The sequence below is a fragment of the Nanorana parkeri genome, unplaced genomic scaffold, assembly GCF_000935625.1.
Source record: "Nanorana parkeri isolate BGI_ZX_2015 unplaced genomic scaffold, ASM93562v1 scaffold1174, whole genome shotgun sequence".
NCBI classification, from domain to species: Eukaryota; Metazoa; Chordata; class Amphibia; order Anura; family Dicroglossidae; genus Nanorana; species Nanorana parkeri.
This window is the reverse complement of record NW_017307442.1, coordinates 119,423-146,607: the sequence shown is the minus strand read 5'-3', so window position 1 is coordinate 146,607 and position 27,185 is coordinate 119,423. Positions and strand designations below refer to the sequence as shown.

Here is a 27,185-nt window from a genome sequence, read left to right as displayed (position 1 = left end):
TTTCAAGAAAAGAGGCCAATAGCATACCAGAATGCCAATTTTCCAAATGAACAACCTTGAAACCTCATCACCGTTTAATCAAGTCTTCACTTGCATATTCTTAAACTGCAAAGGTGAAGAGTTGAGCCCCAAAATTTGCCAGAGGCGAAGCGTTACGCCTGGACCACAGATATATTAGGGAAAGAAAGATATAGTAAAAAAAAAAAACGTTGCCTACTGCCTTGGTATCACATGACCTAAACAGCATCACGTGACAATCATCAGAAGCACATGAATCCAGCAAGAAATGATGTCCTCTCTCATGCACAAACCTCTTAAATGGTCTCTGAGACACATGTCAAAAATAATGAAGAATATCACTACAAGTGACAGAGATGCTTGAGAAAGATAATCCCACCAGACACCACTTTGGAGGGACTGATTTTTTTTTTACCACTCAGTTTCTAACATTTATAAAGTCGGTCTTCCTCATCAAAGCAGATGTCACTGTGCAACTGCGCCTGACTTGTCCCTTTGTATTAAAGGTGCTTATATTTTTGTATGTAATTATTTGTATTGTATATTATTATTATTTTGTTTGTTTTTAAAGTTAAAAGAAAATTAATTTGCATTACCCTAGCTTTAAATCATGCATGTGGCCTGGTTTTTAACCAGGTTTATAATGGGCAAATACTGGCAAACTCATGGCAACGTGTACATTTTTTAATGAATACAGATTTTAATCTACCTGCACGTGGTACTGTTTTATGTTTTTTTCCCATTTTTTTCAATATTTGCAATACAGGATCCATTAAAAATTGTTTGCCAGCAATTTACACTCTATGCAAAATAATTTTTGTTTTGTTAAAAGCAGAATGGTGACTCTTAATGTGCAATGCTGTCATTCTAGAAAAAAAATAAGAGAGAAAAACATCCCCAAAACACGCAACTTACAAATAAATAACCCAAACCACTATGTAATTGTGCTATTTTTGTCAGCTCCCCTATTGGGCAGGATAACTCCTCAAAAAGCTGTATAAAGTGTTTGATCGAGTAAAGATTTGTATTTTATTTTTTTGTAACCTGTTGTAAGTGTCTGCCTTTTCTTCGAAGGCTTTATTAGTACATACAGCTGACCTATATACTGGCAACACTGATCAAAGAGCCTGAATAATCCTTTTTAGATGAGCTCCTTTCCACTTGATTAGCACAATGAAATGTACTTGTGACAAGGTTCAAAACAGCCTAGTAAGTTGATAATTATTGTACAGTGTTAGAACCTCTTCATTTTATTTTACCTCCTACCTTGTCACAAAGCAGGAGGTTGCATGTAGTGGGGGTGATTCTTGTCAGGCATAGGTGCTATGTTCATTTTCCTGTGGTGCTATTTGTTTTGTTTTTTTAATTTTCGTATATTATTCCATCAGTGGCAGTGCTCTGCTATGGGCAAACCACCACTAGTTACTGTCAGACATGTCCCACACAAACTGCTAGCTATGAGAGATATAATGCATGCTTCTTTTGTATCCATGAATTGTGTAGATATGCCATAAAAAATAAAAACAACAAAAAACCTGAAGGAAACAAATGAACTGTATTGTGGTAGCTTTCCCATGTAGAGTTTTTACAACTTATCACTCCATCTATGTATTTGTAATTATTCCAAAATTGTTATCAGATTCTGATTGTGGTGCTAACTTATGTTGTGTGTTTTAAAAGTGTTGAAGAAGAAATGTTTTATTTTTTATTTTTCCTCTCTCATGTGCTTTCTTGTACCTGGAGGTGAAACCAAGGTTGGCGAATGTGCATACCAAACTGGTTCTTGCGTTTCCCAGTATGGCGAGAGTTTACATTACCAGTACTGTACTGGAACGTCAGTGCAACTCACTGAACAAATAAAAATAAAAGGGACACAAATTGCTTGAATTGACTCTTTTCTGAATAGATTACCTAAAATTTAGGGCGTAAAGAAGGTCAGGGAGCATGATTAGTGAAGGCACTAGACTGAGCTTCACATGAGTAGGCGATGATCACAAATACAGCTTTATGCACATTCTTGTGACTTAAATATTTTTTCTCAGCTGTAGCCTTACCTGGAAAAACTACTTTACAGAATTTTTTTTCTTTTACCTTTTAAATGGTAAATATTACCTTTCCCTTCATACGAAATTCCTTATTACTACTTATTAAACATATTTTTAGTTATTGTTGAACCACAGTGGATTGATTAAAGCCTTTGGTGGCTGCTCCATCAAACTCCAAGATTGACCAACACTTGTTCTTGTAACGACTAGCCTATATTCCTCTAAAAACACATTTGGCTATATTCTATGTTACTGGGGCAATGTCCCAATAATCTCCTGGTTTTTGTTTCTGGAAGCATACAAAAGCATTTTGCCTAATCCAACTTCAGTATCTATATACAAACTTAGCACTGTTTTTTTGCACCAAAACACTATTATTTACACTAGTTCACTGAATTGATGATTGGTTTGGTTTGAAAGTACAAGTGATAAATAATAGTTAAGTTCAAGCATACGTTTGCTCATGCATGCAAGCCATCAGGTTCAGTTAACTGCCGTCCTCCGCAGCAAAACATCCTCATCTCCTTTTTACTCCCAGCCTGCCTCATTCAGGCATTGGAATCAAAGATAAGAAATACCAAGAACTTCCTATATAGGAAATTCCCCTTCCATCAATGTAACAGCGCTGGTACTTTGTAATGATCTGCTCAGGCACCCACTTCCCATGGTGAGTCCACAAAGCTTACAGAGGGTTTCATCTGCTTGCTCTTGGTGACTGAACAGAACTGTGGGAAAGTGGAAAGAAGGTAAATATGTGTGTGAACCTGTTGCTTTGATCTGCAAGTAGATTTAAGGGGGTACGTTTACAGGCTAGGCCAGGGTTAGTATGGGGTCAGTTTTGCGTGTGTGATAAATTTGGTTTCAGTCATACAAACTTGTTTTTTGGCATAACGTAATATTCTAGAGTGATGAATGTAATTGCCAGAAACTGTTACATCTGAAATTACCACAAGCATTTGTTACAGAGATTTAATCCATGAACAATTAAAGAACAAAAATCTGGTAGCTGTATCCATTGACAAATAAAATTCTATGAAGTTGCAGAAGGGGTTACATTAAGGCTTTAGAAATAGATTTAGATTAGCACCAGGTTAAGCATTCAGGAGTTAGGTCAGCAAAATCGTTTATAGGGCGTTCTTTTTTTTTTGTTGGTAGGATACATTTTATTACCCAAAACCTTTGCATCCCAAAACAACATGCCGGTTTTACATTGTCTGAAACTGATCAATGAACAATTACATATAGTAGTGGTACTGGTGAGAAAAAAAAATCTACAGAAATAGTGTAGTATAATCCCTGAATTATTAAATTGGTATGAAAGTTATGAATACATCTTTTTCCTAAGCACTACACCTCGGATTTGTGAACCTATATCTGCTATAGCTGTGCAGATTGCGCTGACTGACATGGTATTGTGGTTTGTGAAAGTGACTACATTTGCCACTTGTTTCTATTATTTTTCACTTGAACTAGTAAATATAAAATCTGGTGGTTGACAAACCAAATAAAAATAAAGATGCGGTGCATTAAAAGTGTCCCCAGCTAAGAGAAGTACAAACGTTTTAGGATATTCCATCATGATTAGTATGTATATTGATTTTGGCTACTCCAAGTTCATGACAGGTCCGGTTCATTACAAACAGTAAACAGTTGCTTTCTTAACTTCCTATAAACGCCTCTCCTCTCTGCTGCACACTATAGAAACCAATGAGGAAATAAAATGTTATTACTTTTACTTTTTGTTTATTTGGCTGTATACTTTTCATCAGATTAAGAAACATGACTAAATAAAAGATTTCAAGCGTTTTATAATTTTGCAGTGTCCCAAACTCAACCAACCTTTGAGGCTTCTCAATTGCTGTTTCACATAATTGATATCTTGAGATGGAATATTCACAAGTTATATTAAATGGGCTGGAGCAATTTTTCCTTGCTAGAATAGTTTGCTCATGCATAACTAACCAGCTCAAAATGAATAAAAATTTCACAAATCAGCCGCATTAAATTTAGTATTCATTATTGTATTACACTCTAACGTCTTGCTGAAAGAAGATCTAATTATATTTTTTATTTTTTTTTACCTTTTTGGTACCATTGGGATGATACTGAGACAGTCGTACAAGGCAGATGAAAAACTTTGGTCATAAATAAAAAACCCATTTCTCTTCTAAAATGAGACAAGGCCTGGAGCTTTTCTGACTTTATAAGTATTTGAAAGCTTGCACAAAAGTTAAACATGCAAGGTCGTTATCAAACATTTTGCTCAGTAACTTTGTCCTTTAATACATTTGGATTTTATTGTACATTTGACCACATTGCAAGCTTAATAAAAAATAGCACTGACTTTCTATGCATTATAACCACAACATTGCCTAAATAATTACCTCTTAACCCATTTTTTAATCAAAGAACCAAAACTGGTTTGCACATTTTGCTCTTAACTATTTTTTTTTAAATATTCAAAATAATTGATGTGATCTTGTTTAGGTCATGTGATCTTGTTGCAACTGAACCAATCACACATTTTATAATTTAAATGTGTTTGTAACTTATTATAAAAGTACCAACATTTTTCCATAAAAAGGAAAACATACAAAAGATATATTGAAATAAACATTCCCTGTGCCTGCAGAAAAATCTGTGATTTCTGGTGTAATTCTGTGTTGTTTTTTTTTTTTGTTGCCCATTTAAAAAATCTTTATATTAAAATAAGACTTCGGGTAAATTAGCAAATCCTGTCCTTTGGTGGAAAGCATTCTTCCTGGTATTACAAAGTCACATACTGTGCAGTTTTTTAAGATATGCAAATTCCATTTAGTATACTACAACCTAAATTGAGATGCCTCTAAATTACTAGTTTATTTGTTTGCAATAAATCAGGTTTACTGTTCTATCTCATCTGTTTACTTGACGTGAATGTTTTTAAGTATAATAAAGATTTTTTTAAATTTATTTTTGTGCCCTGTTCCATGTGAAATGTTAAGAACAGTGCCCCGCTCTTAGGGAAATCAATACATCATTAGATCTATGTTTGTTTAACTGCAGGCAGTATAAGTACCTTCAGTTGACCCAGTACCAGCCATTTGCAGTCCCTGTACAGCAGGGCTGTGGCGTGAGAGAAAGAAGCAGTACAAGGAGCCAATCAGTTTATGTGTTGACAAGAGTAAAGGTGCCCACACACCTTACGATAATAGCGGGAAATCCCACGATCGTACGATTATCGTAAGGTGTGTGGGAGCCGTGCGACCTCTGCTACTGTAAGGTCGCACGACTTTTATCTTTGGAACATGTTCGAAAACCCGCCGAGAATCGTACGATTTTCGGCAAGTGTGTAGCATGTTCGTAAGATAAAAGCCGGACGGGCCGGTGTGCGCAAGAGCACACTGCCCGTTCAGCATTACGGTCATTGGAAGCCCGCCCCTCAGCGGGGCAGGCTTGCGATCATCGCAAGTACGATCTGCCTGTCCAAGATGGGCAGATTGTACGTTTTTTTAATTACCTTACAACCATCGCAAGACAAAAGTCTTGCGGTGGTTGTAACGTGTGTGCCCGGCTTAAGAGAGATGAGCCAATCACTGTGCAGCTTCCATTTCACTCTCCAGTCACAGTCTGGGGCAGGTCCAGGATAGCCGAATCTCAGAGGAAGTGGATTGAATGATGATAGCCATCAGACTGAGGACATTTAGCAGGAGAAAAAATACAGCGGGGGAATTTTCTGGTTTACAGCTGGATATTGCAGCAAAATGTGGTTTTGCTATTTTATCTTTTAATGGGCTGTTCATTTTATCTTTTTTTTGTAGCTAGAGTTCTTCTTTAAATGTTTTCAGTTATAGTTTCAGGATACCTCCATAATAGTCTTCACATCAGTTATCAAATACATACTTTGTTTAAATATTAAAGACCAACTGCAAACATGTTTTGTTTTGGGGTGAGTAAATACCCCAACAGTGGCACAGCAATAAAAAAAAACTTGTTTTGTTGGCGCAGTGGGAGGTCTGAAATGTTCCATCATGTTGGGGATGTTTTGCAGCCACTTCAGGAACATACCCCAGCGTCTAAAGCTTCCATCCTGTTCTTGAAGAATCAACATCCGCCTTGACACATTTCAGGAGATTGGGTTAATGTGGCGGAGTGTGGCTAGAAATGCTGGCTATGATCCCAACTCTCATTGAAACTTCTTTAACTTTATAGAAACAAGTCTCTTTGCACATGACAAACCACTGCTACCTATACCATGATCGGGATAAATTAGGAACATTGTAACATTGCAATTCTACTTCATAATAACTTAATAGTAATTGAAAAATGAACCCTACATCTTCAATACAATATCTGTTTGCGGTCTTGATGGGAACTTCATTAAGTTTTCCATATGCCTTTTCACCCCCGCCATGCTTCTTACAGGTGCCAATATGAGTGCATCGGTAGCAGTAATTTACTACCGACAATATGTTTTTACCTATCCAGAAAACCCATCAAAACTGTGGTGAGGTCAGCTAAATGGACCACAAAAGCCATCTGCTGTGAAGAACTGGTGCTTACAACAGAAGGTGTTCATATAACTCTGCTGCTTTTCAAATCCAAATATAACATATTTGTTATTGATGAACTCTTGAGCTGAGACACACATTATTCTGTTAATGGCCTAGCAGATGTGTCTAAGATCTGATGCAGTAGCATGTGTGAATAGAATGTACCCCAAAGAGTATAACATCCACACACTGCAATAATACTCTCACATGTTATTTACCAAAGAATGGACAATGTCAGACAAAGCTTTAAGTAGTAAAATGCTAAACATCTTCACCTGCTTGTGTTCTGGAGATATTGCCCTAATGTGCATTTACACTAAACTCCACAGGCAGATATAAAACACACGCACACCAATTCATGCAGTTACAGTAAAAGCAACCCATGGAAATTGTTGACTTTTTAAAAAATATTTGAACAGGCAAATGGGAGCTTCAAACAAATGGTGCCAACATGTAAAGGTGGTGGACTGAATAAAAGCTGAGTGATACACAAATAAGTTAAATTTTTGTCAATAGTTAAGGTACTTCAATGTATTTTTAAGATTTAACTCCTGAGTTTAGTGTCACTTTAATAAAATATATTTTAAAAAATGGAAGTTTGGTGTTTAGTTATAGTTTTGGAGGAAGTTGTAAGTTATTTCTGTATAATTTTGTGGTTTGTCAAACTTTCCTTTGTTAGCAGCACATCACCACATAGTATTGTGCCCAGGTTTACTGCACCAAGTCACCAGCTTGTGAAGTGCTCCAAAGCACAACATACTTAATCCTATTGCCACATATGCTAGAATATTAGGCATTTAGGTAATCCCCAGTTTCCATCATGCCTGGGAGGCATAAAAGGAGTGGAGGTTCTTCAGTCAGGTTTTTGGGGTACAAGCAGATTCTGCATTCATTGCCCAAAGCAGTGGCTGGGCTGCACCTTTCAGAAGCAGGGAACGTTTGCCTTTTTTTCTCGCAGATTGCATGCTGTACAGTCAGAGCACATTGAACAGGGGGTGGAGGGGATAACCAAGCCTTCTTCATCCTCCACGGTGTCATTAGCAGGTACAAATTCACCTTCTTTATCCTTTTTTACAGCTTATACTGCCAATGCCCCACAATTTGGCATTGAGGACTCAGTTGAATTATTAGAGTACTCCATCAGAAACTTGCTGCAGAAGGATGCATAGCAATTCACTTCATCATATGTTGAGGAACAGAGAGCCAGAATCATGGAGAGAGGGAACAGACAGGGCAACATAATTGCCAGTAATGTTCTTGCAGCCACAGATTACTGCCCAGTGGGCTCAAACAATGAGGATAATGAGGACCATGAGGTGGTAGACTGTACCTGGGGTGTCTATGATAGTAGAGGAGGAAAGTGTGTGAGAAGCACAACATTACAGAGGAAAGATGTTATCGAGAGGCAGTTTGCAAAGGAGTGGAGGGATCAGCTGCCATATTCCACCGGATGGCATTGCTCCAAGGGTGCAGGCCACTAGTATCCCCAGGTCCACTCTGCAGAGCTCAGCAGTCTGAACCTTTTTACACACATGTGCTGCAGACAGCACCATGGTTTACAGACTATGGCTACAGTGTATTAAAGGTGGTAAATCTACCAGTCATATTGGTACCACATGCATGTAGACACTTGACTGTTCACCACAAAACTTAGTGGGGAGCAGCACATAAATTATACAGGCCAGCAGCAAAAGGCCCAAAATCCTTGTTGCTTGTCCTTTTCTTCTGCTTCCCCCACTCCACAAGACTCTGCATCTGCTGCAACAACTGTGTCCTAAAGTGATAGGGATGGAAGTCTGACAAGGGTTATGAGAGGCATAGCTTAGGGCACATCAAGCAAGGTAAGAGGGTCAGCATAGGGCTATGCTTAGTAAGGCCGAGCTCTAGCCTCAACCATGCTCTAAGTCTCCTAACCCCTCCCTGTTGTCTCAAGCTACATCCCTAACCAGGCAAGGTGTCTCTTACCCAAATGTTGGGGCATAAGAAAATGTTTCACCTAGTAACCCCCCTGGCCCAGCCGTCTCAATACCAGCTTGGCAAACGTCCATCCCTACCCTCTGCCAGCATGTGGCAAATAATGTCTCTGTGTAGCTGGAGCACGGAGCGAGAAATAGGGCTTACGTGACCACAGGCACGTGGTTCAGCTAGCATGGGCAGGGATGTTATATCTCCTCCAAGGTGCACTGGGTAAATTTGCTGGCAGCAGGAAAGGATGCAGGATGGCGCACACCACTGGAGTTGGTGGTGTCATCCTGTGTCATGCAACTTGGTGATGGTGACAGCTCAGTCACCTCTAGCCCCTCCTCCTTTTTGGTCTTATCTGGTGAATGTTCAGAACCACCAATCCCGCCAAGACTAAAGAGCCTACGCAATGGCCCAGGCAAATCACTGCCATGATGTTTTGCAGCTGGTATGCCTGGGAAAAATAAGCTACACTGGGGCAGAGATTCCGTCAGCTCTTCTGAGGAAGATCCAGAAGTGGCTGACCCCATGCCACTTTGTACCAGGAACATGTTTACAATGGCACCAACCTGCTGCACACCCTTTGGCAGGGAAATTTAACACACTTGACTGCCACATGACCTCAACCTAGTGAGGCAGCCATTCCTAGCTAGGTTACTCTGGTGTTATAGTATCCCAGTCAGGAGGTCCAGAAGACCCATCAATACCTCTACTGGTATTTACATGAGCCCTGACATTAGTTCTAGTGGCCCTCACAAAATCAAGGCTGGTGAGACCAATGATAGCCACAGAATCCAGAACATCCAGAGTGCCCTGAAGGGAGCGGAGTGTGTTGTTTCTGACTCTGCAAGGGGCTGGTGCTATGTCTTCAAGTTACCTTCCTGTGTGTACAAGAGCTATAATACTGTTTGTTTCCTGATGCTGACCTGGACCAACTGACCCTTCTTCGCTTGCCACCTGCCCTGATCTTCTGCCTGAACCCAATAACGTTCTCGTCTTACTGACTGATTACTCACTGCCGACTTGGACCATCTAACCACTGTTAGCCTCCTGCCTTGACTCTTCCCTGATCTGACAACTCTCCTGTTGCCCCACTTGGTCTCCCATCTACTGACTGCTGACCTAACCATTCAACCATTCTCTGTTCAGGACCTCTACCTTTCCTGTCCACGCTCTGGATTACCATCTCCTCACTGGAGCCCTCCTTTCCAGCTTATCCCATGGTGGGGCCATGACCTGGCACCAACAAGCAGCAAAACTAGACATGTGCACAGCAAAAAAAAATAGTTTCAGGCGAAACAAATTAAAATAAAAAACATTTTCATTAATTTCGTCAAAGGAAACAAATGTTTGTGCCGTTTTGGAATCAGAAACGGCACAATGAAACTGCTGGGACCAGCGGCTTGATACCTCTCATGTTCCTGCTGGAGCAATCACTGCATGGTGTAACAGACCAGGCACTAGAGGCACAGCAGCAGGAGGAAGAGGAGGGCTTCCTGCTGTCCCAGGGCCAGCTTTATCTAGACCAGTGATGGCGAACCTTTTTGAGCCCGAATGCCCAAACCGGATCACTAAACCAAGTTATGTATCTCAAAGTGCCAACCCTCTCAGGTGGTCTAAAAGGGCTCTCAGCCGGGCTCTATGGGCTTTGAGGTGGTCTGTATGGGCTCTCAGGGGTCTGTTCGGGCTCTCTGGGGGGCTGTGCAAAGAAAATGCTTTTTTCCAGGCACATATCACAGGCAGGGTAAATTGGAACACTCTCTGTCTGACTGCAACTGTTGCCAGATCTACCTGCAGAAATATCATTTTTTTTTGGTACTTCTTTTAGGCTCCATTCACACATAGCAGTAGTGAAAAACCGCGGAAAACAAAACTGTGCAAACATTAACATACGAGTTACATACAACTCTATGGGTCCCTTGGATTTTGTATATGGACTCCGCTGCATTTCTCGCATTGTAAGTCGCTAGATACTCCTTTATGGAAATATAGCCGGTGAACTGTCTCTAATGTGACTACTGGACCCATAATTTGGATTATACATGCTGTTGGGGTCCGAGGGGCCTCTCTTCTTTTCCCTTCCACTTCCTACTTGGACTTCTCTTTTACTTTCTGTTCTCTCTTTTGGCCTGATACTCTTTTTTTTTGTTCCTTCTTTTTCTTGTCGTGTTCCTTGGTTCGTGTAGTTCTTGTGTGTTTCCCCCGCTAACTTATGTCTGAGTGCTGCCTACCACCAGGGGATTCAACTCTGTCTTTTTTCTCGACTCTTACACTACTGGTTCGAGGCTTAAAGGAGAACTATGGGGTCAGTGTTTTTCCCCATAGTTCTCCTTAGGGTAACGGGAGGACACAAACTAGCGTCCTCCCGTTACCCTAAGCTCAGTATACCGCGTGCTACAGCTCGCGGTATACTGAGACGCCGCACCTGGAGCGGATCCCGACGTAGATGACGGGATCCGCCCAGCTGCGTGAGTGACAGCTGGCTCTGCCTATCTAGAGGCAGAGCCAGCTTTACCCGCCCCGTCCCCCGTCCGTTCCGCCAGTCAGCGCTGGCAGATCGGAGCGGGGAGAGGGGAATCCAGCCCCTCCCCCTGTCACGGCAGAGAGCCGTGACAGGATCGAGAGGTGAGGGAACCCGGTATGTGTTCCCTCACCTCCCGATCTACTGAGCCGACCTGTGACAGTCTCATTGTCACAGGTCGGCTTAGAACTATGAGGTGAGTGGAAATCACTCATCTCATAGTTCTCCTTTAATCCTATAGATTGCCACTGTTGACTACTGCCTCTGGAACCCACCCACGGGTCCTGTACTTTACTGCTTACTGCTCTGGAATGTGTGACCCTTTAATATCAGTGCCTCGTATTTGATCGGGTCTATCAACATCTGTACCGTGTTGCCCTCTGCTTTTTCTACTGTTTGTATTTTTTGTACTGAAAAAAACCTAATACAACCTGATTGTTTTTAAAAAAAAAACATACGAACGGCTATTGCTATAGCCGGAACACGTGGAATCCGCCCATAAAATTGTGCTTGGACAATTTTGCAGGATGAACGGTTTCGGATCACATAGACGACGCAATAGTCGGAACATTGCACATTGCAATGCATTTTTTTATGTTTAGAGAGTTTCCACGTGTATTCGTATGCGCGGAAAACTGCTCATGTTTGAATGATCAAGCCCTTTGGGCTGAATGTGTAGAAAAAATTAGCAGTCATTTTAAATCTATGCCACTTATAGATTATTATTCTTACAGTGAAATTAGGGATTTTAAATAACGGTTTGCTCTTTTAAAATCCTTTGCTAGACCCATAGGCATTCAAAACCTTCTGAGGACCTTAGAGAGCTATTTTGATCTTAGCATGAGGACACCAGACACATTAATATAAAAGAAAAACACTAGATAATGATTAGAACCTCCATATGGAATATGCAATTGGACCCTGTCTTGACTCCTAATCTGGAACACGCCCATCTGCACCTCCAATCTCACTGTGGCTGGTGAAGGTGGGATAGATCTACAGGATGGAGGATCTCCTGGCCTCTGCCAGCCACAGGGTTACTCAGTTCAATCGCACATGGTTCTACTGGGCAGTATTCATTACATCTCCAGAATATGCAACCCTACTAGGGGGGTGTGATGATCAAGACACGGTTGTTCCATGGTGACCTTAGGCCTACCTGGGGTGGGGATGCAAGTTCACTTCCATCCATTGATCTCATATAACAGCAGGGTTAGCCAGGCCTAAGACTGGGCCACATACCAAGCAAAACAACGACAAACGCACTCAACAATTTGTTACCAGTTATACAGTAAGGTGCACACGAAATGGGCTTTGAATAGTAAAACAGCAGAAAGGCATCATGGCACACTCACAAAACCAGCATGTAAAACAACATGTCACACCACTAAGGATAATGACAGAGGTTTGGATACACGTCTTCAGCCGAGGATGTGTAAGCCGCACTTTAAGGATGTTGGGCGTCCTCCTGACAAACCTGCACCCAATTTGATATCTTCTGCCCCCATTCCCCCCCCTTTCTATTATTCCTACTCCTCTTCTCCTCTTTTCTCCCCCCTCCTTTTCTTCTCTCAATCTCATTACCTCACTCCCGATTCTAAGTATAGACATGCTATGGGCCTAGCGCTCACAGATATGTACATGGTGTGATGGGGCAAACTACGCCAGCTAGCGGTGACAGGATATGAGATTGCCTTTACTGAGTACCGACCCCATGTTCGCCGACTAATCATTTGGAATTTTCCTGAAATGCCTTATGTATGATCTGTACAACAGTTATCTGTATTTTCTGTATTGTTTGTCTTTCTATAACATTGAAATACCCATAAATAAAGAATTTATTTAAAACAAAATTGTTAAACCGAAGCCAGCACTGTAAACAGGCACTGCAGGTCCGCAGCAAGGTCCCGGCAGCCTTCCTGTGAATTACAGTGCCTGTTTACAGCACTGACAGCAAATCAGGGTTGTGGGGAAGAGGCATGTGGCCTGGTAAGGTGCATGGGGGGTGCTCTATTGTGCCCCTCGTTTCCTGCCCTGCCGGGCTGTGCTCAGATCAAGGGTCTGGTAGGTATTTTAGGGGGTCCCCAAATTGTTTCACACATTTTTGGGGGGTGGGATTCCCGTTAAAATTTATACCAGACCTAAAGGGCCTGGTATGCCTTTGGGGGTAACCCCATGCTCTTTTTTTATTAACTTGGGGGGGAGGTCCCTTCTAACATTCCTACAAGACCTAAATGGTCTGATATGAATCGAGAGGGGAACCTCACGCTTTATTTATGTTTTCCTTTTGTCTAATGTCACTTTGCTGTAACGAATATATGGCTGAAACGAGGATTCGTACCGAGTACAGCTAAAAAATTTCGTCCTAATCCGAATCCCGAAACAAAATCACTTTCGGACTCGAATCCCGAAAAATTTATTAACACGAAACAAACTTTTTGCCGGCGCACATGTCTATTTAACATGATAAAGAGTAGATACATTTATATAGTCTTACAGATACAACCGGCCCTTTGAGGGCAAACATAATTCTGATGTGGTCTGTGATCAAATTGAGTTTGACACCCCTGCTTTACCACTTACAGCTGCCATGGTCAGGCCAGAGAGAAGATTGCAGCAGGTACCTACTACAAACTACCAACATACTTTCATCTGATATCACCAATTACAGCATTAGAAATTACTAAATGCATCAAATTCACATGACCTGTAGGAGGTAATGCAGACAAATGTAGAAGGCATGTGCAGACACCTAAAGGAGGTACGTGCAGGCAGCTGTAGGAGGTACCTGCAGGCACCTGCTGGGAGGTACATACAGACACCTGTAGAAGGTAGGTAAGTAGAGTCACCTATTGCATGTAAGTAGAGCCACCTGTAGGGGGTACATGCACTTTCTTCCTACGCCTGTAGGAAGAAAGTGAAACCACCTGTAAAAGGTGTTGTAATCTGTAGGAGGAAAGTAGATCCACCTGTATGAATAATATGCAGACAGCTGTGAGAGATAAGTGGAGCCACCCATAGCTTCTCTTGTATTTAAGAGACAGGCAGAACAAAAAAAGGTATTTTATCTCTCATCTTGTTGCACATTAAAAGTGGTAAGGGCATGAAGGAGAGGAGAGTGGAGACAGCTCGTATTATTGAATGTCCTGGACAGCTGTGATTTATCCACAGAAAAAGGTGTATGTGTGGGTGTAAGGGGGTCAGTAAGAGGGAAGGGGACCACCTGGGGACCTCAATATACTAACGATGGCATTTCTAACAAAAATGCCTTTTAAAAAGGCCAGATTGCGATCGGAGAGAAAGGAAAACCAAACAGCTCATCATGAAGAGAGCACTTCCAAATGCTGCGGCGAAACCCGTCAGGCTCACCAATTACCAGGCGGCTGTCCAAACCCTGGCAGTCCAGCATAATGCAGTAATTGTCTTATTTCCAGAGCAACTCATTAAACGGCTAATTATCTCCATTATGTTTAAAACAGCGATATTAGGAAAAATAAGGCAGCGGCAGGACTGTACAGAAAGATAATTATATTGATTTTAATGAATTCCTATAAATATAACAGTGATTATTTCCTCTGTGTTTGTGTAATTAATATCAGTTGCTGGGTACAGAATATGATTATCACTAGCAAAACTGTGAACTAAAATGAACCCTGGAATGGTTAAAGAGAACCTGTCACCAGGAAAAGGAGAGTGAAGATCGCCGATACTTTTTTAGTGCCATTTTTGCCATCTTTTGCTGCCATTTTAGTGTCTGTGGCTCCCAGCTACATGTGGCTTTTTGATATAGAGAGTTAGAAATGTATACTAAAGGATTCAAAACCTTTACCTTTCTGTTGCTGGTTACTCAATGGCAAACATGACACCAGTAAGTAAGTGTGCCTCAAACGGCAACATCTCACTACCTGAGTACCTGAGAAATATTAGAATTGATTAGGTGATTTTCCTATGTCTGTACATTAGACATGCATGGAGTGACCTTTAAATGTCTTTATATCTGATAAATTCCTAAAATGTTTGTGTCACAGAAAGGGAGTACAGGATGGGATGGGGGAGGGATGAGGGAGGCCAGATGGGGTATCGCTGTCAGTTGTGTGTCCTCGGAAACTGACCAGCACACTGGCAAATTATTATGAGAACCCGAAATTCCTCAATCAGGACACATGATAACCAAAATTAGCTACTACTCACAACTTACAGGCTTGTAATAAACCTTGATCCTGTCACCCGAAATCAGTTACTTTTGCTCTCCAGCAGACTGGTGCACAAGCATTCATAGACTACCAGATTAGCTGGCAAGGCGATACATAGAGTTAGAACAAATACTCACTCACGATTTTCCCTGTTCTTGCAGATTTTATCAATCAGGGTGCCGTGGGGAAGTGGGGTGGAAATATAACGTGAAGGGGGAGTTTCTGATGTGAAGGGGGCTCCCAATAAGAAGGGGGGGCTCCACGCCCTCTATTTGCATTCTTACCCCCTCAATACCATGCTTTTTTTGACATGTATTATTTTTGCATGTTAAAACTGGGGTGCCTTAAGATTTTACATACCATCTGCATGCAGACATACCATCTGCAAATGGAGGCATTGCATAAAGGTCAACTTAAGTAACCCATGTGATGGTAATTCAAAAACGAAAAGCCAGAGCGCCGCATATCTGCTAATCATGCCTGTCTGATATTTTATGAACCCTATCGTAAAACACTAACTAGGCCAGAACACCAATTAATTATCACTGGGCAGCCCCAGTTGATATCCAAAGATCAGCCTGCACTGATAACAAGCAACTGACACTAATCTTACCTTTGGCAGTTAACATGAGTTTCAAAATTTAGAAGCAGTATTCATAACTTTGGAGCTGTGGTGGTACATTAATAATGAATATAAACAGTATATAAATGTGTCAGTTGACCCTGAGTTTAGGCGTACCAAACACCATTGGTTTAGAAGGTCCAAAGAGAGGCCTAAGGACCCACATTACTCCTTCTGAGGGAGGCATGCATCACAATTATGTCAAGTCAATCCAAAGCTAATTTCATAGCACATCATATTCTATTGCTTATAAAGTGATACTGTGTGTATATTAAAATATGGCTATTGTCTTGAAATTGACAGTTTGGGAGGGGCAGGTGAGAAAATAATAAAATGCTTCAGCCCTTCTGCTTCACCCCCTGAGCCTCCCTGATTGGGTGGCATCTGGCTCAGTGACACCCCCTAGAGAGCCCACAAAATGCTGCTGCACGAGGCAGCTGGAAAAACTCATTTACCATCAAGAGGAAGCACTTGTTGAATATCAAGAAGAAACTCTTTACTTTGAGAAAAACAGTCCCAGATTCTTCTGTTTCACTGAACTGGACTCTGCTGGAACTCATAAAACACAGGACCATGCTAAGTGCTTTCATTCTTATTCTCTTTTTGTTTAATGTTGTTCTATTTGAATCTCTTTTTGTAACATCTTTTTTCTGTATATTTTTCTGCATTTCTTTTATTGAAATCATTAAGCTTATCTCTACGCTCTAAACAAGAACTTAAAGTATCCTTGTCTCTGTTTAGAGCACTACCATGGTGTAAAACCAGTTATATTCCTGCCTGAAGGGACGGTGGACAACACAGGCATTGACTAGTTTTTCAACCATCATAGTATTTGGATATAGCTGTGCCACACTATACAGTGTTCTGGTCTGGAGTCTCTACATGTGCTCATCTATTTTCCCCACTATGGGGATACAAGCCTTAGTTAGCAATGGCATGATAAATATTCATTTCATGTTCATGTTCTTCATAATATTAAGAAACTGACCTAAAATCATGATTTTGTATTGCTTTAGAAAAAAATGTGGCCTGTCCCTTTAAGAAAAAGTATCGGTAATTGGTATCGGTGAGTACGTGAAAAAAGTATCGGTACTTGGTATCGGTCTTAAAAAAGTGGTATCGGTGCATCCCTAGTTATAAATATGAAGAGCGTGTGCTGTGGATCAATTGACTGAGGTCTATCACACAGGAGCGACAGGGGAGCCATCTACTATTCTCTGGGGCTCCTTAGGGGGTACACTACACGAATATTATAGAAAGTAATTTCTGGAAGTCCAATTGCCTTTGGTGATTAGGAAGGATATTTATTTTTTTCGTTTTGGAGCAAATTAGAGCACGTTTTATAAGATTTTTCTGCCACTTTCTTGATTTCTCTCTGAGAATGCAAAGAATAGCTGAACTTGATATCCAGGGTCGTAGGAAGGGCGAGGCGACAGCGCAGCCTGTTTGCACCCCCTCACCCATGTTGCCATGGTGAGCACAGGGCGCCATGGCAACAGGGGCGCCAGGCGGCCAACACTGGGTGTCAGGGAGTAGAGAAGTAACACAGGCTGTAGCTTCTCCTTGGAGATCCCCGTATGGGCAGGGGAATCGGGGATCTAAGAAGAAATGGAACGCTGAAGCCGGTGGGTGGGGGGGGATGGAGGTGTTAGCTGTCATCCACAGGATGGCCGAGCAGTGAGCAGAGAGAGAACCGCTTGGCCAAGTTCTGACAGCTGGCAGCACTCTCTCTCTCTCTCTCCTCACCCGTCGGCTATCCTGAAGTGACAGCGCTCCCTCCTCTGCCCTCCTTGCCAACTTCAGTGCTTCATTTCTCCTCAGATCCCTGCTGCCTCTGCCCATACAGATGAGGGAGAGGAGAAGCTGCAAGGTGGCCAAGTGGCTCTCAGAATGGAGAGCGGAGGACCAGTAAATATCTGATATTTATCGATCCTCTGTGTGCAGCTGATCACTCCACTGTTTGCAAACAACTGGGGACACATAGTACTAGGTGTCCCCAGTTATGAATGAATAGGAAGTGATTTACATCACTTCTTGTTCATTTATGAATTTTGAATGGGTAGTACCACTTAATATAGAAGCTTCTATCCATTCAGAATTGTTTGTTATTAATTAAATATTTTACTATCAACAGTTTCTGAATGAATGGGAAGCCTTTGTACTGAGTGCTTTCCATTAATTTAGAACAAAGGCTGCAGAAATAGAGATTGAGGACTCTGTTTCCTCAATTGCTTTTTCTGTTTCAAAAGGGACATGTCAGGGGTATGTTTAGACCCCTGATATTTCCCCAAAGCCGACCCAACAGTAAAAAAAAAAGAAATGTTAAAAATAAATAATAAAAAACAATTGTTTGTTCTTGCCTCGGCTAGCTAGGGCTCTGTTGATACCAATGCATGTTTTTAACCAGACTACATGCAAACTTACCTGGCCCTGCACACAGCCTTTTTCAGTAAGTTGGAACTCTTCTTTCTGTAATTCCCACGTGACAATCTCACCGACCTTCCTTATTTTACTGCAGACATCATTCCTGCAATGTTTCACTCTCTTCTAAGCTGATAGCATATAAATATATTAATAAAAGAATTTGCAACTAATGTAATAGGTGTTAAGTCTTATTAATCTGACAGTTTTGTCTGATCTAATAAACATTCAAACGCCTTTCTAAATCCATGGCGCAACACAACAGAATATTTTTTTATCTCGGAGAACTGGATTTCTGTTTCCAAATTGCAGGCAGCTGTGTTTAAATAAAGTCTTCATAATTACACAGAAAGACAGCTCACATTCACCAACAGGAAAAAAAAAAAGATGAATTAATTCCTCCAGTCTCATATATGCCTTTGTTTCAAATTAAGTTCAAATTAAGTTGGAACTCAAAAGATATTAAAGAAAAAAAATTATGCTTTATTTATATTATGACATCCTCCTTCACACCTCACTTACCAAACAAATTTAACACTTGTGGTGCACAGTAAATAGTAATATGCAAGGCATAGTCAAGTATTGTAGAGCCAATATGTCAATATTTGCACAGCCTGCAGACTAAGGCTCACCTGGTACAACAAGTCATTGACTTTCTGCATGTCGTCATTAATGAAAATGGGCACAAACTGGTAATCACTTTAGTCAACCGTAATGTTTCTGAACACAGATCCCTGGCACTTTATAAACAGTGAACTTAATGAGGGGAGAAAGGACTGTTTGCAAACAGCCTAACCTTTAACGACAGCAGCAGACAAACAAGCTGATGGTGACAAAGTGACAGTAAGAGCAGGTTTAGGCATTCATCTGGGGGAGATTAAGCCCCCCTCGTACAGACAAGGACAGCCAGGAACAGTCATAAGCAGAAACAATAAACAGAACTCAAGATTTATCCCTGGAAGTTCTTTGTTTTGGATTTATTTTTACTAATCTACCATGATGTTCCTGTAGTATATTGAAGTATACTAGTCCTTAGATGTGATGGTTGTATTATTTTACTTTTTTCAGGCTAAGAACATGTTTAACAAGTACAGAACATATCTGTTGATCTTGCCAAGAATGCATTGTCCTTGTCACTTCCAGGAAATCTTTGTTCTGTATTTGTTAATTCTAGTGTAATGGAGGTGAACAAAGGCAAACATGTTTGAAGTCCAGCCTGAGTGGCAACCACGGCCTCCTTCATCGACAAAGCAGAGGTGGGAACATTGTGGAACATTAAAAAAAATAACCTTCATAAGCCACCTGGACATGGTGGAGCAAGAGGCAGGCTGTCCTTTATGGGGACCCAAAGTGAGAGCCAATCTGTCTTAGGGAAGATGAAGGTGCAAGGTAGACCTGAACAGCTTTAACCACATCCAAACAATTGAGAGAGACCCCCTTAGGATAAACTGAAGCAGGACATAGTGATAAAAGAACAATGTCCTGGTTAAGGTGGAGGGCAGAAACTCCTTTTGAAGAAAGGAAGTTATCCGTCTTACGACAACACTGTCCTTGTGTACAATTAGAAAAGGTTATTTATAAGACAAGTCTGCTAAGTAGGGCACCTACCTCACGGAGATGATGGCACTGAGGAAGACCACCTTATGAGTGAGTATTGACAGGGGAATATCTCTAGTAGGTTCAAAAGATGTTCTTTGCAGAAACATGAGAACCAGGTTCCCCTGTCACTATGTGAGCTACACCTTGTACAAAGGGCATATCAAGAGACTATGAAGCAGATATTAGTCCCTTAATGGTGCCAACTGTTGATCCAGGCCATATTTTAGAAAGTCCCACGGAGCATTCTCTGGGATAAAATTTATTTTCCTTCCACCAGGCTAAATTTGCTTTTCACACGCGATGGTAGACCTTGTGTGACGTGGATTACTTAGCTTTCAGGAGCATATGCATAACCGAACCAGAAAGACCCCTGTACCTTAGCAACTGGGCTTCAGCAGCCACGTTGTCAAAGCGACCAACCGTGAATGATGGGGTCTGAGTAACACATGCTCTTGGGTCAATTCAGTGCAAGGAGAATGGCCGAACACCCTCCATCTCGGTCATACATAGTGGACGGGAATGGAGACAAACCTGTGTAGTTCGCTGTTGAAAGTGAAAGCAAGAAAGTCCACTTCAAGCTTGCCTCATCTGAGAAATAGGTCCTAGAACACCTCTGGGAGTCCAGACCTTGGCAGCTGAGGTAGTCGTAAACCATTAGGTTATACTCAAGACAATATGTCCCCCTTCTCTTTCTGTGGCAAGACTTCTGGTTCCTTCCTAGTAGTTGATGTATGCCATCATTAACAGGTGTTGTCTAACTGAATCCTGATTGGATACCTATGCAGTCGAGGAGTTCAACATTGAGGGAAGAGATGGATTTCTTGGAGCTTCAGTATGTTGATGGAGAGGACAAGCTTCTATTGACAACCAAGTGCCCTGCACTGTCATGATGTCCAGGATGCTAACCCAGACAAGCTATCATGCCACGTAAAAGGGGGTGTCAGAATCTGGCCTTGTAGAACAGTGAGCAGGTGGGCTCTGGTAATGGAACAGGGTTCTTGTATAGAGGACAATGTTTCAGTTGTGAAGCAGTCAACAACCGTTAACTATGCCAGGCAGGATGATGTGAAGAAGAGATAAATGCCCAGGCAATCAGTGAGGAGCTTGATTGGGAGGGCAGGGTTAGACAGTGGGGTGTGCAGAGGCCATTGTGTTGGTGGCTTGTACCAGGCATAGCACTGCTTATGTATAGGGAGAGGTAGGTGTGAAGTTGCGGTGACCCAGGGAAACAGCAATCCAACACATGGGGATGGGGACGGGTGGTGGGGAAGGGTGGTGGGGATTGAATGGGTGTCTGATTCTACTGGATAGTGAAGAAGTATGTATTATAAACAGAGCTCTGCGTGCCTGTAATTGTCACGCACGCACTGCTGCATCAATAACAGAAAGAGGTAATGGGACCACAGAGGAATATCTCACACATAGAGGCACATTATTGCTGCTCTGATCATTGTGACATTTTTATTTAAAAGGAGAGTTGTGTGTAATGGGGGACAGGAGGAGAGTATACTGGGGTTATCATAGTTTTGTAATGCTGCTAAATACTGTACAGGGGTAACCTACCCAATGAACTCCTGGAAATTAAAGCCAGTGCAGTGGGTTATATAGCTTAGTGATGAGGCTGGTAGCAGTATGAGCAGGAAGAATGGAAGCCCTTCCTAGTAAGGGTGAGGAGAATGAGCCCTTGTATGATCAACATAATTTTGTGCAAGGTAAGAATTTTTTTTATTTTTTTTTAGAGACATATACGCAAAAATTAGGTTTTTTTTCCTGTGCCCATATCCTTCCTGTCTTTACACCACTAGATACACCTCTGCATGCAGCAAAAATGTTGAGTTGCATCTGTCTGGAGTGGAACTGTGCAAATGAACCTTTGCTAAAAATTAGGCTACTATCAGACCCAGAACTCTCATGCAAAAAACAGAGATTTGGGCAGCTCCTAGACTGCAGGGGCTGGATCTGGGAGCGAACGTTTAGGCGTTTCTCCTGTGGTAGAAAAACTTTGCCCTGAGCATTGTCCAGGATGAAATTCAGGAATTCCAAAGTGAGTCATCAGTTCCAGTGATGACTTCTGTAGGTTCAGGATCTAACTGTAGCTTTGTAAAGTCTGGATAGTTTGTCTAACATTGTCAAGGTCTGTGCTGACTGCTCTCGGTAAAAGATCATCGGGGTATCTCAGTATGTGAATTAACTGTGAACAAAAGGCTACCAATGAAGCTAGCACTCGGGGTGCAGAAAACAAACGTAAAGGAAAGGCAACAAACTGGTAGCGTTCTGTGCCGACAGTGAAAACGCAGGAAGTGTTGATGTGCTGGAAACATGGGAACATGGAACTAGGCATCCTTGATGTCCATGAATGCTAGAAAGTCCCCTGGATAGAGGGAGGCTATGACTGACATGCTGGATTGCATAAAAAATATCTGCACTCAAATGAAGACACCGAGGGGAATTTATCAAACTGCAGCAGAAAAAATCTGTAGCATTCGCCCAGGGAAAACAATCAGCTTCTCACTTCAATGAAAGACAGAAGCTGATTTGTTGCAATGCACAACTGCTCCAGATTTTGTCTGCTCCAGTTTTGATAAATTCCCCTCTGAGTGCTTTGAGATCCAGGATGGCGCGGTTGCCCCCTTTGGTTTTGGGAATGGCAGACAGGTTTGAGTAAAAATATTGGAACCTTTCCTTTTAAGATATGATGGCAATGACCGCCTCTTGACCAAGAAGGTCTGCCAATGCACCATTAGCCTTTGCAGTAAGGTTGGCAGATTTGATATCATGAAGCGTGGTAGAGGTAAGGATTGAAATTCTACCTTGTTGTCCCGGGAGACCACCTCTCTCATCTGTCATCTGAAATGCTAGGGGTCCAGGCATCTGCACAGGCTGATCGACTTTCCCCCACTTTGGAAAGTGGTTGCATCCGCTCATTGTGAGGAGGATTTGTTCATAGGCTTGCAAGATTTGGGTTACACTGGGTCCTGAAATTTGGTCTGGAGGTTGATGCCTAAGAGAAATGGAAGGAATACTTTTTGCCATCAGGAGCACATTTTGCTAGATGGAGGCTTAGGCTTCTTTTGCTTCTGTAAAAAGATATTTTTACTACCACTAATTCCCAAAGAAACATTAATTGTCAAAGGGTATGTGGAGCAAACACTTCTTACATTGTTCTTCTGCAGACTAATGTTTAGACCAGAAAGTCCTCCGCATAGTAACAGATTTATTCTTGAAAAAAATGGACAATGTCTAGCATTAAGTAGTGCATTACAGTAATGTAATTCAGTAGGCATAAGCTGCAACTGGTTCGTAACTGAAAGGTGAAAAAATATGTTTTTGGGGTCTTTGAGTTCCTTAGATCCCACTCTCAGAGTCTGGCAAATTGCCATAAGAACATTAACAGATTTCAAGAAAAAACTAGATGGAAAGAGTTTCCAGATGCTTGTCAGCCTGGTCTGAAATGGCTGGGTCCCAAACAGGAATGGACCATTTTCTAGTAAACTCCTCCTCCATGGGATATTGCAGAGTAAACTATTTTGGAGGAAGAAGTAATTTGTCAGGTGTTGTCTAATCCCATGTAGAGGACGGCAAGGCTGGGTGGTGGAAGGCAGGTATATTTCGCCAATATTTGGGCTTTGGTCCCCTTAAGGGACCCCAGAGGGTTAACCTTCCTGACACAGGAAGCAGATGAAAAGGTCAGCAACTCCAGAGAGGAGTGTGGGAGTTGAGGAGAAAGGAATTAGCTGTGACTAGTGAAAGAGAGACCTGCTGGATTGCTGTGCTGCAGTGTTACAGGACTTATATTCCTGAAAAGGCATTTCCCCAGGTTTGGAACTTTTTTCAACAAGTCGGTGAGACAGTCATGTTTTATTATCCATTCTGAAGATTTGGACTTTAAGTTTATTGAAGATAAGCGTATATTTGTATTTACTGTTTTCGGCTGCCCTACGTGAGGAAAATAAAAGGCTTTTTTGTTTTATGCAAAACTCTCTGTGCGAGTTCTCTGTGAGATCCCCAACATCACACCCCATAAAAAATAGGTTTAATTAATGAATGTATTAGACAGGCTTTTTTTTTTTTTGCATGTAAATTTTTTATTTTCAAACAAAGTATAGTACAAGATGCATGTATTGTCAATCATACAAGACATAAAGTACAGAGTATTTGGAGAACAATAACAGAGCGATAAGGTTTTTTTGTGCGGGAAAGGTTCCCGTTCAGACCAGTTTGCAAATGTTCGTAAATGAAAGAACATCAGACAAAATAATAAAATAATACACCAACGCCTGGAGGGCAACAGCAATACAGGCAACAAAATAACAGTTGGTGCTGAAAATTAGAGTAACCATAGTAACCATTAATACACTCGGTCATGAAGTTGAGATAGACAAATGTTGGGTGCGAGAAAAGTCGTCTGGGGATGGTGATGCGTTTCAGCATTCCACGTAGGGGAATTAAGTCCAGCATTTGGCCGTGGTCGTGGTGCACTACGTCAAAGGACATCGAGGGCACCCAGTGAGTTAGTGAGCTTGGCAGTAAGAAACCACTTGGAATATTGGAAAATAAGCATTACGTCACGTAATTGATCTAGGCGTAGTTCAGTAGTTAGATCAGGTGTCAAAGAATGTCTTTGTACGGTGCATGTTGAATTTCGTATCTAATTTAGATTGGAGGTGGGGGATAACCAGTCAGTCAATATAGCTTTATTTGTGCTTATGATACATAAATGTTCCCATCTGGTCAATGTGCGAGGAGGGTTAGAGAGGTCGGGAGTAGGATAATTAAATAGGCAGATATCAGGAGAGGTAGTTCTACCCTTTCCAGAATGAGCATTCATATAAAAGACACTCCCTCCCATAGGGATTGGATGGGGGGGCATGACCACATAAGGTGGAGTATATCGGGTAGAGGAAAGTGGCATTTCGGGCAAGAAGTCAACCAGTGTGGAGGTCCATGGCTTGTGATGATGTTGAAGCCATAGTATGCCCGATGTATGACTTTAAATTGGATCTCCCTCCATGATTCACTAACTATTGTGCGTCTTAGTTGCATCCAACCATTCAGGATAAGGGAGTGTGCAGATTCCGGGGATATATACAGGCTTTAACAGTCTTGCGGTGTGTAAGGGAGCCCAGACTAGTAACCGGGGTAGTTTCAGACACAGGAGCTCTAATTTTAAACATGTACACAGCGCGACACTAAGAAACAAATTGGCATTGTTAAGCCTAGGAGCTATGTTAGCAGACTGGGGGCTCCTCCTTAGGCATACAGTCATTTAAAATCGAATAACGAGACTTCTGGTCTTCTGCAGCTGAATGCTCCATGACTGCGGCAGTTGCAGAAATGTCAGAGACAGACCCTGGAGAAGAGGGTGTAGAATTACCCTTACAGCCCCTGCAGTCTGAGTTGTCTATCATGGTGGTTAGTTTAGATATGAAATCCTGCAGAGATGTAGGAAATTGGATTCAAAGAGAGCACAATGGCCCAAGCTGTAGGCGTTTGGTCCTCTGGAGGAAACGCTGCAGGCCACCCCACGAGCTGCTAGAGAATGGTGAGCTGGAGAGGGCCGCAGGACTACTCGCATTGGCCTTATAATCCAACATACTGCAGTACTATATAGGAAAGTAATATACACCAGAAACACCTGGGGTACTCACAAACAACTGCGGAAGCAGGGAAGGTTATATGGATAGAGGTAACCATGTAATTTCTAGGCAGCAGCAAGGACAATCTAAGGCAAACCCATACCCCTTGCTGAGAAGAGCACTGCTGGAAACTACCTCATGCTATAAGTGTGGAAAGTGGTTGTGTGCATGCACGTAACACAGTTGTTCTTGATGCAGCATGAAGTTCTCTATTGCATTAAACTTTTGAGGATAGCAGAAGTAATGTGCGAAGCTCATTAGGGGGTAAAACCCCAGACTTACCAAGTTGCAGGCCTGGAGCGCATTCTAGCACAGTAAGTACTGGAGTGTTCCACAGGCAAAACCCTGTGAACACATACCACATTCCAGGCATTCTTTGCCCCTAACCTGGGCATTCTCCCTAGGTGCTCTTCACAGATCAGGACTACACTAGCAGGTGTGTCACAGCCTTGGACCGGTGACGTGTTCTAAGACATGTGCTAAGAAACCAGTGCATGTTGTTTCAGGGAAGCACCACAAACAGAGTCCAGTGCCTTAAGATCACATTACAGGCTAGCACTGCATTTCTCAGTCTTGTGGGGCCTAGGTGAGGCCTCCGAGGTAGTGCCAAGAATCAGTTAATTCAGATAGCTACACAGCGAGTCTCAGCTCCACAAATTATGAAAAACCTTGATTGATGAAAAAAAAGTCTTAATAAAAAGTAAAAATGTCTAGGAAAAAATGGGCTTGCTTTTCTCTAAAAAGAAAAGACATTCATCCTCCTAGGACACTAGCATAAAACTGAAGCCGCAATGTATTGGGAGCGGTTTTACCTGGCTGGTCAATTACTTTTTGTTTGTCAGTGTCCAATTCCTCTCAAAGGCAGCAGTTTACCTCAATGCCCCTGAATTCTACCGCTTCTGTATCCATTGATGACAATTATGAAACTACATTTTTGTTTTAAGGTTCAAACACGCTTTAAAGTGTTTGTCTGTGCAAAATTGTGTCTTAGCTTTGGATCATATTGGGGAGGGTTAGAACCTCTATTACGTTTTTACCGATTTCTGGGTCTCTGTCAGAGAGATTTACCTTTACTTCCTGTCATGCTGACACTTTAGCAGTTTTTGAATTGAAATGCACTTTAACTTTTTAGATGCCACATGCACCCCACTCCCCTTTAAGGGTAATCTGGGGTCCCCCGTTTGCTTAACTGTGTGTAGTGTAAAAGGAATTCCCAGAAACAAGCTCTAAAGGTTCCCTTCTGTCTCACAAATATAACCCAATGTATCAAAGCTTGTACTATCCCTTTGCCTTTTTTGGATGTATGAATGCGATTTGTGATATGTCATGCCAGCAAAGAGCACATTCATGAAGCAGACCTACCCCCTCTATACATGAACAGCTCTCTGGAATTTGGTGGCAGTGAATTACAGAGAACTCCAGTTGAAGTAACCCTGTGGGGATAGAATTTGGAAGCTGCCTTGGGTAACCTGATTCCAGAATATTGTTTATTTGGATCATGTTATTATAGTAAAGTCAGAACAGACTCTGCACTCATTTTGAGAGACTGCCATGGCCTATGCCAGTATCTACAGAACAGAATTAGAAATTGCAAAAACAAACTAAAATCCTTACAGTCCATTTGGAGGAGATTTTC

General features: G+C 41.8%; 1 long non-coding RNA gene across 1 annotated transcript; it reads right to left on the bottom strand.

Annotated features, from left to right (window-relative positions):
* Nucleotides 1-4,268: 4,268 nt before the first annotated feature.
* Nucleotides 4,269-19,525, bottom strand: LOC108796814. Its single transcript, XR_001941834.1, has 3 exons — nt 19,515-19,525; nt 10,122-10,128; nt 4,269-4,499 (listed from the first exon to the last, which is right to left on the bottom strand). It is a non-coding gene; the product is annotated as an uncharacterized LOC108796814 (long non-coding RNA).
* Nucleotides 19,526-27,185: the final 7,660 nt, after the last annotated feature.